Raw genomic sequence first — 20,281 nt, 5'->3', positions numbered from 1 at the left:
CTCAGTAACTAGTGAATGATGACACTTCAGAAAACATGTTTAGCCACAAAGGCAAAAATAAACAAGAATAGTGCAACTTTACTGCATTTTTCAGCTGAAATAGCACCATAGCCTCTCGCCACACCAAAAGGAAGACCCCACGGACAAATACAAATAACCATCACTGTAAGTCACTGTTGCAGAGGCGAGGGCAGGGGTTGTTTTTTGTTTTCCCCCCCCCCGCCCCGTCACCAAATTTCCCTCTCCAGCTAGATAGCCTGAACTTGTGTGACATTATCCATCCTCACACGCAAACCAGCCGCTCCCCTTCTCCTCATTATACATTCTGCTGGTGATAATACCACCGGGTTAATGCACCAGCTTTCACATCCACAGACATCAGTTCACAACCTGATATGCCTACAAGTGAAATGAGGGTGATGGTGACCTCAACAGATCCCTGGTGGATATTATTTCATATCAAATCATATGATTATTCATTGATTCAGAGGGCAGTTCTTGCTGGGATATTGAGGAATAAGGTCCAGTTCTGCAGGTTTTGGATGCTCTCAGGTGAATTCAGGCGAACGCTGGGCATTTCCCCACACTCAAAGTCACAAAGGGACACCCAGAGTGCCCTCTCCTCCCACAGCTGGGTGCAGCGCTCCCAAATCCTTATCTCTGCCAGGCAGATGGACAAGGCAGATACAGAGGTGTAACTTCACGCTGCTCACCTACAGTGCCAGAAAGGGGGCTCATCCTGCTGCTAGGAATTTGCAGTGACAATGATAAAGTGAATTACTGGGTGAACTGGGAGCCACTGTGTGAGTCACATTTGGTCATTCCTCCGTTTCATATTGGCAAACACAGTTCCACGCTTCTCTCCAGATCTTTGCTTATTATATTTATACCATGGTGGGATCAGCGCTTCTTCATTTACTCTTTAAAAAAAACCCCAACAAAACCCACCCCAAGCCGCAGTTCATTGACAGGCTGCACTGAACATCAGGGTACGAGACTGACATTTGTGACAACACCAGAGTTGGGGGTAATGTGATATTCAGATATTATGATGCAAATAACAGGTTTAAGTTCTGTCTTTCTCAAGACCCTATGGGTGCATTGCTTTGGGTTAAAAAAATAGAAGAAGGTCAAGCACCATTGAGCTGGCCTTCGAGAGTAAACAATTATTTTAAACGCCATGGTGTACTCACTTTCAACAAGAGAGCTTCTGCTTGCAAGCAATACAGTAGCACTCAAGTATTTAGGTCTCCTTAAAACTGTTTCTTCCCGCACTTGTGTTAATACAGATATTAAGCCTAATAGTATCTACTTAGCATAAACAAGAAGATAAAAATGATTTCTGTGATTGAAATGTTTGTTATTTAGCATTAAGCATCTTCATACTCTCATGTGTTTTGCATTTTAATCCACTCTGTGCTTGGTTTTGGGATTGATAGATTAGTTTTAATCCCCTGTCTAATAGTGGAGTACTGGTGAGATTTATTAAACAGGCAGGGTTTGGTACTTGGATTTAAGAGGACTCACATGCACTGTTCATGCATATTAAATTTGGGAAACCACCAGTTCAGTTTATAAAGGGCTGTGATGTCCTTTATCACTGAGTGTTTCTGTTGTGCTTCACTAGCTCAGTAAGCCTTTATATTTCTGAAATGGAACATTTTTGATGGTTCTTTCCCACTGCATAAATCTAATATTCCAAAGATACGTTTTTGACTGTTAAAGTTATTACTGAAATGCTGTTCCTTTTACCCCGAGTTTGTGTTGTCCCTCTCCTCCTTGGCTCGGCAGCACCGAAGGTTGGGCAAGGATCCCACTGCACCTTGGGATGCCAGGGCTGCAGCTGCGGGTGCTGAGTCCTGGGGCACTGGAGCCAAGACGGATGCTCACAAACGCTTCCCCTGCTCCTTCGTTAGCAGTTTATTGACTCAATTTTGTAGCTGTGTATGCTTGAGGCTGTCAGTGTGGGGGTGTTGTGGTGTGTGCATAGGTGAGTGTGAGGATAACGGATGATGGACGTGACCGAGATACTGAGGGTGTGCACTGGCTAAGAAAGACAATCTTAGAAAAAACTGCTTCTCGGAAACCCCTTCTGGAAAAGCCGACGTGCTGCACTGGCTCTGGACACTGACTCCTGACACGTCCCGGTGTCCAGAGCTGAACCTCTCGGTTCACTCTCCACTGGAACCAACTCCCCGTGTTTGCTGTATTTCAGGAAACAAATAGAAAGTGCTGTATGGTGATTAGAATGTGAAAATGACTCCTGTGTGGGTTTTACTGTTACACTGGGAAAAGCAGAAGCTTGATAATAGTTAAAAAACCACTGAAAACTTCAAACCCGCCTAAATTACAAATTCATGCCCTATCAGTGGAAGATGAGTTGACTTAATTTGCGGTTTTACTGGTTAATATACCATTAATGCTGTAATACTAGTAATGCTGTGAGAAATGGGGGAAATTTACTTTTTTGTTAATGTAATTATAGGATTGCTATATAAAAGTTATTAACTGCAGAAGTGAAAACTAGGAAAAATGAGTTTAAATTTAATAAGTTAAAGAAACCACTAAAAGCGTTTTGCAAGAAGATGCTTTATTATTGTAGGTTTGTTTCTTTAGCTAACCTCTATTTTTGATTTACCAAATAAATATGTAATGCAGATACTGCAAATACAAGTGGCAGCAATTGTAATCACCAGCTTACGAACTCCCATGTTTGATTAGAACACAGATAATAAATATCTTCATGAAATTTTACTTGGTCACTGGGAACTGATCGGTCCTGTGAACTAAAGGAGCATTTCAACACTTGGGTTTAAGATCTGGTAATGGAAGATAGAGTCTTTTAGAAACTTTAATTGAAAAGAAATTATGTGATATGCTGGATAATTGACAATACTTTTCTACCTCAGTTAAAGCAAATTTTTTATTCTGCATATGACATAAAAGAGATAAAGAAGGCAAATAGGCAGTTATTTGTTCCCACCCCTTCCTTTTTGTTGTCTTTTTTCCTAATGCAAGAATCTAGAAAGGTGGCAAATTTAAACAGTGATGTTTTCACATAATGTGCTTTTAGCCCTTGGAATTCATTGCCACAAGATGTTGATGCAACAAGATTGAAAATATTAGATATTAGATATTTTATTTTATGGCTAACGAGAACATCCATGCTAATATATATAATTTCAATTAAATAATCAAAATTCTACTGCTCCAGGACATAAGACAATCCCTAACCAATGGTAATGGGGAGGGAACTCCCCTGTGGCCATGTTATTTCATAATTATCAGCTGTGAGGTTTCTTGCCCATTTCAGTGTGAGGATACTGAACAAAATTAACCATTTGGAGCATGTGGGAGTAGGATACCACTTGGCTCATCAGCTCTTTGCATTTCTCAGGAAAAGTACCCATATGCAGTGCAGGGGTTTCGTGGGACCCTCATTTTGTGTATGCGAAATTTCAGAAATGTTTGCAGTTATGATGTTTTCAGAAGGGTAGAAAATCACTTTATATCTTTTTTCCAGTTCTCCCTTTGCGCATATAGCTTTGGGAATTTAACGCAGGCAAAACTTAACCAATTTAATATATTAAAAGAGAGAGAAAAAAAAAAAAGGCTGTTGTGTAAGGAGGCGTCGTAGCCTCTCCGGTGTCGGCCGCGCTGTGCCTTGCAGGAGAGATCGGTGTTACGTGGCGTGAGGCTGGGCCGTGGGGAGGGCGGGCCAAGCACATCGAAGAGGCTCCCCGCAACGCTCCATTTTTTAGCTGATGATCCACGATTTGAGCAAAATGAGGAAAAACATGAAAAGTCAGTACTTTTTTTGATAGCCTTAGTATTCTGAAGTAGTTGCATTTATAAGAATAAAGGTGGCTTCAGCTCCTGACTGATGGGAGGTGGTTGCTAAATTAGAGCTCACGGGGGACTCTCTTTGGTATCATGCTTTCCACACACTGAGCACTTGAATTTCACAGAGCCCCAGCTGCAAACTACAGTCTCCTTTAAGACACCGATAGCCTTAGGTGCTCACTTGTCTCGAGGTATTCTGGCATATTACAACTTCAAAAAAGCAAAAGCCACATCTGGGAATGAATCCAACAAACCTAGAAGAACTTGTAGAAATGCCACATAGACATTGCAGCCTGGATTTCAGTTTCCATCTCTATTTCCAAGGCACTCGTGGCACTGTACGAACCAATAGACAGCACATTTTGGTTTATGTTAAGAGCCACCCTTGGCTTAAATCAAAGCGGAAACGCAGTGACGTGGCATGCGACTTGTCTCATGTTCTTTCTGCCATGCATTGGGTTTTCTGTCGGTGGTGACCGTGCATTAGCCCTCCCCAGACCTGACTGCCATCAGCCCTGAAGCCCTCATTTGGGAACAACTTGGCAATTAAAAAATCTCTTTGCTTTCTTAAGGTGATTTGTTGATATGTGAGCATATTAGTAGGGAAAAATATGAATGAAATGGGAACTGAAGTGGGAGGGTTGTGCACAGCATTTCTGCAGCCACAGTTTGCCTATGGACATGGTGGTCACTTGTGACCACGGGATTTTGCCATATTCTCACCTAACTTTGTGTAAGACACCACAGAGTCGTCAAATTACAGCAAATCTCTGGTATTAAAAGAGGTATAATAGTAACTTGTGTTTTTACCATCTTCTTTGAAAATACTGCTGGCACTGGAATGTGCCTCTAAATGAAAGGGTGCGGCTGCAGAATAAATGAGCTACGAGCTGCATGCGGAGGGTGGTTGCTGCTCTCCTGTCTCTATCAGCTCGCAGCTCAGCTTTCCCCACGGGTACGAGGTGGCGTTTTCCCAGCCAGCCGTTTCATCAGCACACCTCTGATCCCACTTGTAGGAGGTTCCTAGCTGTTTGCTGAGCACAGACGTCGAGCTGATGGCACTCCAGTGAGAAACACGAAGGCTTCCCCTGCTCAGATCCTGGAGGATTTGAACGTGGTGGCTATGGATGAGGTCAGGCATCGCTCGGGCACCAGTGACAGGGGAGTGGAGCGAGTGAGAGCCTCGTGGCAAAACTAAGCCAGCTCATAGCTGGTACTGAGCTGAAATGATTTGACAAGGACTTAGCTTTATGTTTTAAATCTTTCCTGGGATTCTGTTGCAATTAAGCAATATGCACACATCAGTAATTGGGTTCCCCCACTGTGAGGTTCCATTACGTGACTGGTAGCTGCTGGTGAGGACAACCATGCTCTCCAGTACTTCTTTTTCAAAGTACTCGCATTTGCAAAGTATTTCACTGATGTTCTTTGCTGTTTCAAATACGTTAGACATGCAGCTCCAAGAGCAAGTTCCTGCTTAGCACCAACACCAAGACGCTTCTCCGCTCTTCTCTCCCTCCCCCCATGCCTACAGACGTTATTTTTTTCCCTTTTGATTATTTACAGAAGCTTCAGTCACGTCAGGCGTCTTCCCGGTTAATGCAGTTCTGGGATGATGTCCTTCTCCCCTGTGAGTGTTTCCAGTCCTCGCATACTGGGACGGGTGCTGTTTCAGTACATACATCCTGAACTTTAAACAGCAAACTCCTTGTTTTCTACTTTTTAAGACTACAAATGTTATGAGTGCTCCTCGAGGCCCTGGTGCTGGCGTACACTGCCAGCACGCTGCTGCATGCGCTTTCCCTCACTAGTGAATTTGGCTACTGTAAATCTTCCAGTGTCCTCAGCTAGTTGGATTAATTCACTATACATGAAGCAACACTGAATGATGTCACATGGGTAGAAGTAAGAAAACACCAGCTTTTAAAATAATTCCTGGCTTGCCCCTACTATATGCCGTAGCTCTTGCCATTTGAAGAAAAATTTTTTTTTGTATCCTTTTATGTAAACACATCATGTTAAAAAAGGCAAACTATAAAACGTTAAAAACCCTGCAGGGTATTAAAAATACCGGTCTCAATGCATGTGTTCATTCCTTTCACTTTCTTTTTAGATCACTAGTGTTGGTACAAAATGAGCTGAGAGAAGGAGAGAATTCTAATTAGGTTTAAAAAAGAAAAAAATATGGCAGTTTATTTTGAGCGCATGTCTGCTTTGCAAAGGCATATCCCATTTCAGATGCAGGCAGAATGAATCATTATTATACATTTATCATCATAAAAATGCTTATTTGGACTTTTTTTTTTTTTAAAGAAAAGGAAAAAATTATAAAAAGGGCAAAGCAAAGAGCCATCTCTGAAGGGCAGTTATTGCTTGCCCTTGCTTGGGAAAAAAGGCTTTCTCAATGGGATTACGTCCCCGCTCATAACCTATCAGCCGTCTGATCAGAAATTCATAACGCAGGCCATCCATTTCCAGCTCTGCGAGGGCTGCATGATTGAATTTAAATAGGCAAATGCCAGACTTGAGCTTTGACATTCTCTCTGTCTCTCTCAATCTTTCTCTTTCCCCTGCCCTCCCAATCATAGCGCCTTTCTTCCTCCCTTTCTTCCTCTCTTCCCTCCGCGCACCACCATTTCACATGAGGCTCGAGCCAGCGTGATGAGAAGTTATCGGGAAATGGAGGATGGATGTGGGGGGAGAGGGAGAGGAGGGATGCACAGAGAAGGAGAAATATTGAGGGAGCTGGACAGCAGAAAATTATAAATTGTTGCTGTCATGCTTTCATTGGGACACTAAAATCTGTTTTTAAAGCTCCCCACCTTTTCTTCCTCATTTAAAAAGAGATATTTCAGCATACTTTAATAGTCTGTGTCCTTACCCAACCTGTAAGATGTCTGCAAGCACAAAGCTCCTAAGCTATTCTCTTTTTTCTGTTTCTTACATAGCTGATAAGGATGAAAATGAATTCAAATCTGTGCGCTTTCAGTCATGGCATTTTAAGGTGCAGGAGATGAAAAAGCTGCCTGGTGGCAGGCGCTCACTGGATGAGGGTCCCGTCCCACCCACCCTGAGCGCCCCGGCAGCCCAAGAGCTGGTGGTGTCGCGGCTGCCAGCGCCGTGGTGCGGGGTTCGGTGGGGATGGTGCTGGGCGCTGCGGGTGCCAGGGGGGATATGGGCGGGGACAACGTCTGGGCCAAGCCAGCTCTTCTGAGCAAGGCGAGAAACCTGCAGCGAGGTAGCATTGCGGATTGTGTTGCCTGATTTTTCTAACAAGCTTTGGCGTGCAACCCACGCCCGCGTTAGGGAAATGTGCTTTGTGCTCCCTTTCCCCGAACCCCACTCCCTTACGGAGAGAGCTGATTATTGAGTTAGGGATATTACAATGATATTTTTATTGCTTTCTTACCTGCTGGGCCTTTTATCCCCTCTTCAGTGTACTGATGCAGTTTCAGCCCAAATCCTTGCTGTAAATTGTGCTTCAAAACAAACATTTTAAAAGTCTTACTTTGTCCTTCAGAAAACAGGTAAACACTCCAGAACCTGCTTTTTTTTCCAGTGGTACTTCATTGTCAAGCAAGTGCAGGGAAAAGAAGTACCCTGAGTACAAGCAAGTGTGTTGTCGGTGTAACAGTTGTTTTCAACTTGATGAGGCTGTTCTGAGGGTATTTTTGGGATTGTTCTTTTTTTTTTTTTTTTTTTTTCCCCCATAGAATTTAAGGCCAGAGGGGTCTTGGGCTGTACATCCTTTCTATCTGTTGAGTTTTTCTCAAATACTGACTTTTCTAGTACAAAACTAGAGTTTGAGGCTTCTGCTCAAGAAAGGGATTAAAATTGTCACTTGGAGAATCAGCCCTTCCTTCCCTAACATCTCCCAGCGATTAATCACTCTCGTGGTAAGAAACGTGTCCTTGGTTTCTCATTTGAGTTGTCTGACTTCAGCTCCACCACCAGACCTTTGTTTTCCCAGGGTAAAGGGCACATTTCTGTGTCATCTTTATCATCGGTGATGGTTTATCAATTATTACTATTAACTTCAGGCTTCTTGAGCTGTTGCCCAGCACCAGTCCTGCAGACGCCGGGTCTGTCCTCCTCCATGGTGGGATCCGTTCTCCCTCAACCCGCCTTTGCCCCTCCACCAGCCACTGCTCCTGGGTTAACCCTCCAGAGCCTCCCAACGCCTCAACCAGCCGCCGGTGTTTGAGAACATCTGCTTTGCACAAACCCAACCGACTGGCACCAGTATGCACATACCCCTCCCAGTTGCTAAAATTGGCTGAATCCCCTGTTAGCTTTCCTAATTTAACCTGAATATTATTACCAACATCTTCCTGCTATACTGTTACTTGCATCTGCTTTTGAATACTGGCAGAAATTGAGATGAGGTCTCGTTTCTGGACGTGCCCAGAGGCCAGCTAAGGATGGACATCAGCAGCACTGGTGTCCCGGGAGGCTGCTGGCTTAGGAGAACGTGCCTGCTCTAAATTGTTTAATTTCACTTCAGCTCGTCACTACCAAACTGTTAAGTGCTTCATGGTTCTTCTTTGGTAAGTTTGTCAAAATCCCTCTTTTGAAATGAGAACTGTGAAGACTTCTATGTTTTTTACTTTCTATTTTTGACTTCACCATCTTCATCTCATTCTGGTCTTAAGGAATGCGAAGATTTCTACGTATATCCCCAACTCTGCAACCATTTTTCTGCTATCTTTAGCTTTCCTCACCCATGTTCTGCTGCCCACAGCTTCTAGTTTAGTTTACTTGTTACATACTGCCCTTGTTTCCATTTGTCATCTTAGTTTTCTATTTTAATTGCTGACTTTATATTGCTAATAAACTGAGACGCCTTTTAGCTGAAGCTGCCACCTTTCTTCATTGTCCAATTGTCTTTTTGGCCATTTAATATGTTTCTTCTGTGGTTTTGGTTGATTTCCTCCTAAATCCTTTCTTATGATCAGTTTTCAATGCTTTTTGTAGCTTTAGGAAATACCACGTACACGTGCTTTGGAACTGTGATCTGCATAAGCAGGTTAAATATAAGGTGAAAGCTCCTGAAGCCCTGGCTTCAGATTTCCAGATGTGAATTATTTGGTGCTAAAACCATATATCCTTTACTTTCAGTGCCTTCAGTAAGAACTTGTTCTCCATTCTCAATGGCCTATCCCAAATTTAGAGTAGAAAAGGAGGGTATAAAACTAGCAAAGGAAACTGTTAATTAGTTAATATTTTTGGCTGATGGGAATAGCCTTCTGCTGAATCACAGGGTTTGTTTAATAGAATAAAAGAGAGGTGATAACTAGCAGGTCTCAGCATGACTGGCTCTTACAGTATGTTATTACCATTAGAAGAAAATAAACAACGCACACCGAGGAGTTTGTTTCTTTTCTGTAGGTTGTCAAAATGGAAAAAATAAATGCTGATGAAAAATGTCTATGTTATATTACTTTTGATGAAGGTACGGCAAGCCTTTCCTTAAAATATAAAGCAAAGTTTGGCTCTTGGTAATCTTTTCTGCTTTCCACAACAAATTAATTAGAGAAGATGTTTGTCAAAGATAATAAAACTGGTGTTTGGTTTACCATTTCAGCTTACATATGCTAATAATTTAACAATAAAGCAAACTGGTCTTCAGTTGCTTTCAGAAGCACCCCTGTGGTCGCTAGTGTGGCCATTTGCTCAACCTGGGCTTTCTGAGATGCCAGAGGCACGCGCATTCCTCGTCCTGGCAGCGTACGAATGACTCGAGTCAGTCTCGGGATTGTTCCTGTTCAGATTCAGTGAAGTGGGAGCTGTAACGTTCGTATCCCCTAATCCCTTAAAACATTTGTATGAGAAGTGTCATGGACAGGCTGGGCAGAGAGGAGGAGAATATTGAATCTTGAGTAACAGGTATACAACATTTTAAAATGTAAATATTGTATCTTAACAAACCAATTCAGATTAATTATCTCAAAGATAGATACAGAATTTCAAATCTGAAATGCAGAAGTAGAAAAGCATGAAGAGAATAATTTTAATTCAAAAAATTCAAATTTTTAAATTAAATATGTTATATGAGAATCCAGCTGTTTCTGACTCCTGCAGAGGCACTCTGGCTGGCGATATAAAGTAGACCAATCGTAACATTTGGGACAATTCCTTCCTGGGCATTGCAGAGAGTGGTGGTGGGGGAGTCAGAATTGCAAACAGGTTTTATGATTGACTGAGTGAGAGAGGAGTTCAGCTCACCTGGCAAAATTCTTAGTTTCACTGAAAACCAACCGAGGTTTTTAATCCTTCTGAAAGAAAAACATCTCTTAAGTTTATGGTTATAATTAGCTGGAGCCAGTTGAGTTGTTCTTCCTCCAAGATCACCGCTTCCAGATTGAAGTCACGGCTGCTTTATTTAGACATTGCAGTCAACAATCAAGGGGGGTGCATTGCTGGGAACCCCATCTGAGCTATTTGCAGGTCTCAGTTTTATGGAAGCAGGAGTTCACCAAAGTGCAGCTGAGCTGTGCTAATTCTATTTCAATTTAATGAACATAAAACATTTGGCGTTGATAGAGAATTCTTATCCAGCATGCTCTTCGTCTCCCTGGGCATTTAAAAAAATCAAAGATATGGAAAGCAAGCACTATCCTATTTGATATCAGGTTTAAAGAACTGCATACATGTATTTATTAATTATTTACACAATCATTTTTAAACAGAGTCTTTTTGATAAGGTCAACTTTCTTTTGTTACTTTAGTCCATTCAGAAGGTAAAAAGCTTGCTAGGATTGAGCTCTGTGATGGAAGTGGATGTTGCAGAAGTTATGCTGTTGCCTCCCACTGTCTAGAAAGGATAGTTGAGTTTTAAATGGTCTGCAAGATTATTACTCAATGCAGTTGTACAGTAAGCTTTTTTAGACATATTGAAGTTTTTTAGTATATCTAGCTTTGCATTATTTTTAGGAATATTTTTCTTTGTATACATTTCCATGTCTTTGTATAAAAACTGACTTCACCGTATGACCTGACTTTCTAGTCTAAATATAAACTATGCAGTAGAATATATGTGCTGTGTGTATATTTTGTGTTTTTCTTTAAAGACAGGGTGCCAACACCCTTTTGTATTTACAATTCCAGGAATGATCATCTAGTTTGTAAGAACATCTATTTAGTAGTGCATGCGACTTGTCAACTAGCACCTATTACCAGTAAGCTGCTGTTTAAAGGGAATGGTTTTTGTGCTTTCTTGTTTAAAGATGGAAGCACAAGAGTTGCAGATAATGCTTAATTGACTGTCTGTTCTTAAAATGCCCTTCTTGATCCCCCTTTGAGAGATGTTGTTTATTCTCTGGATGATGTATCGCAGGTCAGCAGGCAGGTGGAGGGAGGCAGGGGCGTGAGCTGTAGGCAGAAGGAAGGAGGTTGACTCGCGTGGTTTCCTACTCCGAACGCTGCCCAGTGCAGTTCTTGCTGGTCACTGACTGACGTGAGTACAATCACGGGAGCAGTTTTGTGGCCGGTGGCATCACCCTCACCTGATGTTTCAGTTGGAAATGATGGGTTTTTGGTTGACTTTTATTGTGGTTATATTTGGTTTGGGACATAACACCACAAGACGCTCTTCTCAGCAAAAGTTGTTTCTTGTTCCAGGTTTTTTAAGCCTCCTCCTGTCAAGAAGTTCACTCCTGCTCTGCCTGGTGCTTCTGGGTGGCAGCGGCAAAGAGCAGGAGGGGACCAGCTGTAGGGCAGTTCAAACACAGGATGTAGAAGTAGTCATCCAGATATTTTTACAATTTTTTATTTCTCTGTATCTTTCAACAGTGTCAGAAGTTGCAAGAATAAAATGGACACATGTGTTTTCAAAAGCATCTAAGTGACTTGTGAACACAAGTGCCATTGAGCTTCAGGAGGACTTGAGCTGTTCAGGACTTGTTTACACAGGAAAGTTACACCTCCTATACCTGTAGAATTCTACTGATGGATCACTCCATCTGGAATAATTGGCTTTTTTGGGTTAGCTTAACTTCTTCAAAATACTGTAAACTAAACCACTGGCTCCTTAACTGTAGTCTATAGAATTACATTAAACAGTAAAATTTATGAATGAGTCAGTTCTGTGTGGTTATGCAGGGTGACTCAAAGAAATTCCACCACTGGGCAGTGGTCTCTTGGTCCTAACTTTAAGAACCACTAAACTTAAATAAAATAAAGACATCCTTATTCCAAATTAAGGTCATTTGGGGATTTACAACTCTGTATGTTTTAAGTTCATGCCTTTGCTTTTATTAATGTAGCCCCCAACTCGCAAAGGAAATCTAATCAGAATTACTCTGCACTGTTTACAGTGCAGAACTACACCTCAGTCCTTTATGAAAACAGAAGAATAACACTGATACCTAGATGATGTAGAATATTTTAGATCTTGAAGTGATTTTGAAAGATGAGCACACTTACTCCATCTCTTGTTAAATTGCAGTATTGACTATACGATTCTAAAGTTCTTAAGCAACAGCAACAAAAAAAAAGGTGCCATTATTCTGCATACAACTGACCTTGTATGGGGCTTGAGATTTTTTTTTTTTACTGTTCAGAAACCAGATGTTCATGCTTATGGCAGCTCAGAGTTACAGGATGATCCTTAGCAAAAATTTGAATATCATTCACTTTTCCCTAACAACAAAGTCTTTTAGACTGTGAAATAATCTTCCCTGAAAAGGCCTAAAAAGGAGCAAGTCTCATCGCTGAAATAAATTAAATGTCTTCCTCTAGGTCAGTCTCAGCTGTAACCAGTGGCGATTTGGCTATTTATTTAACAATCCGTAGGCTTCCTTGTGCGTCCTTTGGCTAAAACCTGGGGTCTTCTCCAGGACCTTCTCTACTCTACGCAGAACTGCCAGTTGCTCTTGCAGGAGTCTCCTGTAAGCAGGACGACTCTCCCTAACCAGGTTGTGCAGATGCTTAAATACCACGAGGCTTCCTGGTTTTCACCTTCCACAGTTACGTGCCCCAGTTCTCCTCCGGGGCAGCTACATTTGGACTCCTCTTCCCTGCAGCTCTCACTTCTAATTCAATTGTCAGTGGGGTTGAAATCCCAGTTGTGATCTCTACTTTCCTCCTCTTTGTTTTCTACAACGGTGGAGCACCTCTGGTTGCCAGTGAAGAGGAGGTAGCATTTCCACGATTACCAGCCCTGGACTGCTGGACTGCTGCTGGTGTGTATTTTTCTGCATAGATGGTTTTGGCAGCATTCAGATGATTGAAAATTAAGACCTTACATTTCTGTGGCTGCAGTGTAGTCTTGGATATGCCACCACATTCTTATTATTAGCACTCTAAAAGCATTGAGAGACCACAGGCAAGATCAGTGTTTCACTATATACACACCTGAACTTGTTTAACCTACAATTTTCATTTATTGAAGTGTGTGCCAAAACTCACTGGGTTGAGAGGAGCTAAAATTTCACTCCCTATCTTGCAGAGTTTTAGTTTAAATAGCTACAACAGATGAGTCATGGGAGAGGTGAATTACCGTCCTCATTCTACAGAAGTATTAAGCAACCGTCCACAGCTCAGGAGGCAGCTGGTGGCATGCCCAGAGGTTGGACCAAGCCCAGCACCTTCACTGTGGGGATGTTGGTCTTCTGTAACAGTTCTACACTAAAAACGGAGAACTAACAAAAATCCAAAACCCCTTCATAACTTTTAATAGGACACATGCAGAGGCTTCATATATTTAGGTATTAGGTTTTGGATGCTAAAAGCTTTGTGAGCTGTTTTTTAATAACTGAGAATGATACTGCTTAGGAAATTTAGCAGGTAAGTCCTGTTCTGTACAAAACAATCTAATATTCTCATTCCCAAAAGAATGCCTTAAAATGCACCCTTATATTTGTTATGGATACGTTAGTCACTGCATTTTCTTTTTTTTTTAAGAAGTTTTAGCTGTTTGTTGGTTGCTATTCTGTTTGGAGAACAGGAAGAGGGCAGCACAAGAGAGTTACAACAGAGAAACACTGTAGAAGTGCAGAGCAGCTCCAGGCTTGTTAGCTCCCTGCAATATGCAGCCAGGGTGGTTCTGAGGCAGGAAATCGGTCCTGCCAAGACTGGAAGACTGTGTTACCACAACCACCGCTTCGTGCTTCTCTTGTCCTCTCCTCCTGCCCTTGTTTCCTGGGTGAGAGGAGCTCGTCTCCTGCCTTCGCCTTTCTCAGTCTTGCCAGGGCTTCAGTTTTTTGTTCCATTTAATCTTAGTGCCTTCTGTTGGTCTCTTGGTCTCTACAGAGAGGCCTTATTTCCATGGGGGTGGGGAATACAGCTTCCTACCTGGCAGAGTGTTCACTTTTACCTCCCCCATCCTTACCTGGGTGTCATCATCTGTTTGGGCCGCTCACCACCTGCGGGTGAACGAGTCAGGTCAGCTGGGAGCTCCCTCACCCTTCCCGGCCTCCACCGCTGCTCTCACGCTGCCGGCTCGCCCATCGGTGGCTGCCCGTTCACGATGAAGACATCGGGGTGTTCTCTTACGGGCTCACAACTTTGTGTGTTGGTACGGTTGTTTGCTGGATTGTGATCTGCAGACGGGCACATGGAATTCTCTATTGAGAAATGAGAAGGTGCTTACTCTGAATGTTCTCATAACCTGAGCAGAATTCAATCACGGGTGACAACCAGAACCTTCTCCAACTTCTCCTCCTTCTCCACCTTCTGCCTGTGCAGTGCAATAGCTATATGGACAATACAGCCTCACAACCAACCAACTCTGAAGTGTGTTAGGTATCAGAACGGCAGGAGAAGATTTTAGATTAATAAAATGGGATATCTAGAAAAGCCAAAATGGCAAGAGAATCCTTTAAGCAGTTTACAGAGGAGGTACAGGATGAAACACAAGGCAGGGTAAACACTGCTATGCTTTATGTGGGAGATATGGAACTGATACAGTCCAGTTACATAAGAAATAATTTTGGCTGTTGTTTTTGTAATTGTGTTTTTGATGTCAGTTCAAGAGGATGTTGAGTGTTACCATGAGAGCTGCAGGGGGATTAGAAACCCTCAAATCAAACTGCTCTTCTCCGGATGCCTAACTTTGCCTGGGTTTATAAGGAGAAATAATACTTTTTATGGGATCAGCTGGTAGAGCTGAAAAAAATCGGCATGCTATTGACATCAGAGTTTGGCAATCAGTTTTGAAAATTGTATTTTTAAATCCAGTAGAGTGTTGTCACGGTTCTAATACTCTCGTTACTTAAGCTTTACCACCTGAAGGCTGAGCACAAGAGCCGCTTAACACAGTCCTCTGAGTCTCCACACCTTTGATTTTACCCTAAAACGTTCGGATATTCCAACCAAAATATGAAGCATCACGGTTGTTGCTGTTATTATTACTTGCATTAGGGATATAATTAAAAATATGTATATGCAAAAATGGTCAGGTACGTTGCAGACAAGTCCAGCCATATAACAGTGTTTTGCTAACAGAAGCTTTGTATTTTGGGCACAGAGGAGTTAGGAATATCTCAGATGCCGATCGCACTACTTTGGCTGCTTTTGATGATTCACAAAATCAGAATGGCAGAACAGGAATAACCGGGGGGGGGGGGGTCAGCGAGCCTTCTGGTTTGCCTCTTTGTCCGGTATCCTTTTTAATTCCTTGTTTACATTTGGCACTATCAGAAATCTGGGTTTCATTCCCCTAATTGGCAGTTATCCCTCTGCTCTGAAGCAATGCTTCTTATTTGTAATTTGTTACCACAAATGTAGGGCGACATTTTGTATTTTAAACCTACTTTGCACTCTGATGCTCAGCAATCGCTCTTGCTAGTTTTGTGATCAGGATAGAGTGGTTTAAAACAGAAGCTATATAAATGTGTTCAGACATTGTTTGGACTGTGATCCCAGAATGATCATCCCATGCACACGTGAAGCACTTTCAGTGACTTGATGGTTCTCGATGCTTGCTGTGAGAAGCAGCGCTCGACAAACCCCTTGCAAAGCTTTGGGTCACACCAGCAAATCCAGCTGTTCTCTTCCCACGGGCCCACCAAGGTTTTGACCCGCAGCATGCCGCCCCGTGTTCGGAGGAGGTGGCACAGCAAGAACTGCAGCTTCTGCAGAGCCGGCAGCAGCGTCCTGGGGCTCAGCCTGGGGCTCTGCTGCCAGTGGTGGTGCTGCGGATACGCGGGCTGCTCCGTGGCACACACGGGCTGCTCCGTGGCACGTGTCCTCTGACAACCACTGAGAGCATGAGCCAAGGGAGACCCTGTGTCCCATGTTCCCCCCACCCCATCTCCACCGCTCCTTCAGAGGCCCTTTGCTCCCTCCAGGTGTTCTGTTCTCATTTCAAATCACACCTGCTTTCAGAGCTGCTCTTTGGTCCCCGAATGTGCAGGACCAATGCGATATCCTCTTGTATTTCATCACATTACTATGCATTGATTCCTGCTGTCATCCCAGGTCTTCCCAGCAGCTGACCACATTAACCTTTTAGAAGAATGGGTTGTCTCTGAGCATGCAGGAAAATACCAGTTGGCTTGGACAGCTGAAGTATTGCTGTGGCTCACATGTTCTCTGAAGAATTCTCTCAAACCCCTCCGGTAGCTGATTTCATGGAATCCCTGACAACAAACCCCCAAGAAACCAACCAACCCCCTTGGCTCAGCCCCGTCAGAAGCAGCCTTGGCTCTGCCAGTCCACCACAGACTGCTAAATTGTATTCGGTATTTACCTTGAGGATTTTATTTATCATTGATCACCATTCCCAGTGATGTCTCCAATGTGCAGTCAGCTGCTCTGCTGCAGAAAATTAATAATACTTGAGTCCTAATTATTGTAGGTGCTCCCCTGGAAGCAGCGGCTGCGGGGCTCTGCCCCATCACCTGAGTGTGCGTGATATGGCCTCTCCGGCCCCCACCAAGATCAAGTTTAAAATGCCTGTCCCTAAAAACTGATTCAGAGATGGCAAAACCATCTGAAAGAGTGGCTTCAGCTCATTTTCTATAAAATTTGCTCTGTCGTGTGCAAATGTACGTCTTGGGGCTGCTGTGCCGCACTCCCAGCCCACCCCTCAGCAGGATGCTGGCTCCTTGGGAGCCACACCAGTTATTCGGATTTTGTTGTGGAAGTCAGTTTGTGTGGGAGGAGGGTGGGTTTGTGGGAACAGAGATGGAGACAAACACGAGATTTTTCCAGCCGCATCTATCTTTGAGTTTTGCTTTTCTCCCTAACTGCCTGAAAAGCTAATGAGAACCCAGAGATGCAAACCAGCTCCGCATCTCGACAACCACTGCCCTTGTGAGGATGGACCACGCTGCAGCGGGTCCTTTTTTGTTTCCATCTTTTAATCCCTGTTATCCACCATGTTGTTGTTGTGGTTTTTTGGTTTTTTTTTTTTAAGCTCTGTTCAACATCTGATGTAAATGAAAAGCAGCGCTACTGGAAAATGTTTGGGGAAGGGTTTGTCCCACAAGGCCTGGCCACTGGCCACGGTCTGACCTTCTCTAAGATGTTTCACGCATTTCCTATTTTCTGACCGTTTGCCGTGGAGCGAAAAAATAATTTTTATTTTTTATAACCAGATTTTATTTTTGAAAACCGTTCAAATAATAAATAACAACCTATTAACCCAGCATGCTTTAATGCTCCGAATCTTAATATAAAGACTACAGAGAGCACAAACATAACATTAAAAAAAGCGTGCACAGTTATTTCTCCTGCCCAGCGCCTCTCCCCCATAGTGCACGCAAGCTGTCTCTTTAATAATGCAAAGGAGCAGTAAATTTCAAGCTGAGGATGGGCAATAACAAGGAGAGTTATTTCCACAATGCCCCAGTGTCAGCCCCTGGCTTAGGAGCACACCTTATTAGTTCTAACAGGCTGGTTAGCATCGGGTCACCTCTGCGGCTCCGCTCCCCGGCAGGGTCACCCCTCTCCAGGCTATATTTGGGGAGAGGGGGAAGGGAGACAATATTTAGAGATTCTCTTATCGCCCGGCGTTTTTAGCACTGTTTATTTTTATTTACCACCACCCCCACCCCCCCCACCCCCCTTTATGCCTTGCCTTTCTGTTGTCTCTTGCCCTCTCTCCCACCCAGTATATCTCTGCAACCTGCATAAATCCCGCGTGGTGGGTAAACCCCTCCCCTGCGAGAGCAAATTAAAGCAGAAACCGTGTTATGGGGGGTTTCCTCTGTATTTCTTTTCAGAAGAGAAATAATTCAAATTAATCAGGCTGAGTGTGTGTATGGACAAATAACAAAGTGCATTAGAAATTTTTAATGAAAGCAAGCCCAACATGGTTGCACTCCCAATTAAGCATGACTGTAGCATGACTGTCCAAAAGAAAACACGCACGCGCGTGCGTGTGTGTGTGAGATGGGCAACGCTAAAACCCTCCCTCTGTTTTGAGGGGCCCCAGAAATTGTATTTAGGATGGTTCCTTTAAAGCAAGCTAACCAAAGTATCTTTTAAAATGAACGTTCATTTTTTCTGAACTGAAATGTATGAAAAGCTGCACATTATGGAAATGTACATGTGGGGTTTTATATGTTCCTATCTCCATCAGCCCCCTCCCCCACCCGCCAGTTCCCATCCAAAAATGAATGCAAAGAAATACTATTAGGCTGTCTGGTTATGTATTTTTTATGAGGCCATACAAGACACTGCCTGACCTCGTGCAGCTCATGTTATAACCACATTGAAGATGCTTTTCATTTGGGTTCTGCTTTTCAGCCTGGATGACCTCTATTAAATAAAAAAAAAAGAAAAAAATGGCCTAATATGTGACCCCTGGGACTAGTCGCTTCAAGGATTACATTTAATTCATATGATAATATTGAAATATAATGTTTCTGTGTCTAATGTTTTGGATGTTTTTTCTTTCTTCTTTATTTCAGGGACCCTTTGAGTCGTTGTCAGAGATTTTTTCCTTTTTTTTTAAAATCTGTTTTGGGGGGAGGACAAGTAACTCGTGCTTGGTGGTCAGATTCTTAAAAATCACCTTTCTTCCTTTGGAGAGCAGGCGTGAATACAAAAGACCGCTCTTCCCACTGTCTTTGAAGGAGAAGAAGAGAAACAAAGGCAGAGAAATTATTTTTTATAAGAAAGCATGTCTGCCAAGAGCTCATCAAAATAAAGGACCACTCTTTGTTTTGGCATTTGCTTAACCAGTTGATAAGGAGTGACCTGCTTCCCCCACTCAGCCCCGCGCAACCTGGCTGGGGGGGCGCGGGCAGACCCCCCTTTAGCTCCTTCCTCGCCTCCAGCTCCCATTGTCTGCCTCGCCACTGCCGCAGCCCCTCCACGACCAAACACACACGTATTTACCGTACAAACCCACCCGCAAACACCACGTCTGCGCTTGCTTGTGTCGCCCCGGCATCGGAGCAGCGCAGCCCGCGCTGCTCTAACGTGTGATCGAGCACCCCAGCGTTTGTGATAGACAACGCATATTTCAGGGGTTTATAACTTCTCCATAAAAATGTACTCGGGGATGAAACACGACTTGCGACGGTTCAGCTTAGGAGCAAATTTGCTTTTGCCGATTGCAAAAATAAATTTGAACCTTCCTAAAGATTCTGCATGCAAAAAAATGTTTAATAAAGTACATTTTTTTCCCCCAATCCTCTCACTAAAATCCTGTTGTGAGGTGTACAGCGGAATTCAGCAATCAGTCAGCAATCTGATCTGAGACCTTGTACTGGGAAGCAATGAAGCCCTTAATCATTCACGGTAATGACATGTTTGTAAAAAAGGGCCACATGTACGCGCCACATATTTTCAGCAAACATTTAATGCGAGGTTGTTAAAAAGTGGATGCGATGCATACAGCGACGGTGTGTTTGGTGCAAGGGATTTTCCTCCTCCTCCTCGTCTGTTGGCAGCCTGTCTGCGCTACACCAGCTCACAAAAGCCGTGTCTTTTTAGAACAATAGGCCTGTGCTCCTGGATACCCAGTCCCGAAACACGGGGACGCTTCTTCCGTGACATTTGCAAGGGGGATACAAAATTCGGGTTATATTTTTTTCCCTACTGTGGCTGGAGCTATGAAATAGTAAAATTAATTTGTGCAAAAATACACCTTGAATACCACTCTGGTTGCGATAACGAGTCCAAGTGTGGTTCCGGCTGGACCTGACCACCCCACGGCCGCTGGGGTTCTCGCAGCCGGAGCCACGCGCCCCACGAAGCCGGGTGGGTGCTGGGGACCCGCCGGGCTGGGGGAGGCCGGAGTTCACCCCTCAACTCCTGTCGCCATTGCGTTTGTTTGCGTCATGGGCTGAACCTTGACGGGTTTTGGCGGAAATCTAATTAGCGCCACGTTTGCCGCCCCGCGCGCGCGGGCATTACGCGTGTGTGCGAGCCAGCGTTCTGTGTAGGATATTAAAAAAATGTCGAGGCTTTTGGTTCCCTTTGGTAAGGCATGAAGCTGTGACCCTCCCTCCTCTCCTCCCTCCCCCTGTAGCCCCAGACTTCA

The 20,281-nt window shown here is 43.5% G+C and overlaps 1 protein-coding gene across 1 annotated transcript in view; it reads left to right on the top strand.

The window, feature by feature from the left end:
• The window catches only part of ZFHX3 (zinc finger homeobox 3), a 671,960-nt gene that overhangs the window by 120,279 nt on the left and 531,400 nt on the right, over positions 1 to 20,281 (top strand). The gene's annotated exons all lie outside the window — the stretch shown is intronic.

The sequence above is a fragment of the Strix aluco genome, chromosome 14, assembly GCF_031877795.1.
Source record: "Strix aluco isolate bStrAlu1 chromosome 14, bStrAlu1.hap1, whole genome shotgun sequence".
In the NCBI taxonomy this organism is placed as follows: domain Eukaryota; kingdom Metazoa; phylum Chordata; class Aves; order Strigiformes; family Strigidae; genus Strix; species Strix aluco.
The sequence above is the reverse complement of the archived record's forward strand: the minus strand, read 5'-3'. Positions and strand labels throughout refer to the sequence as shown.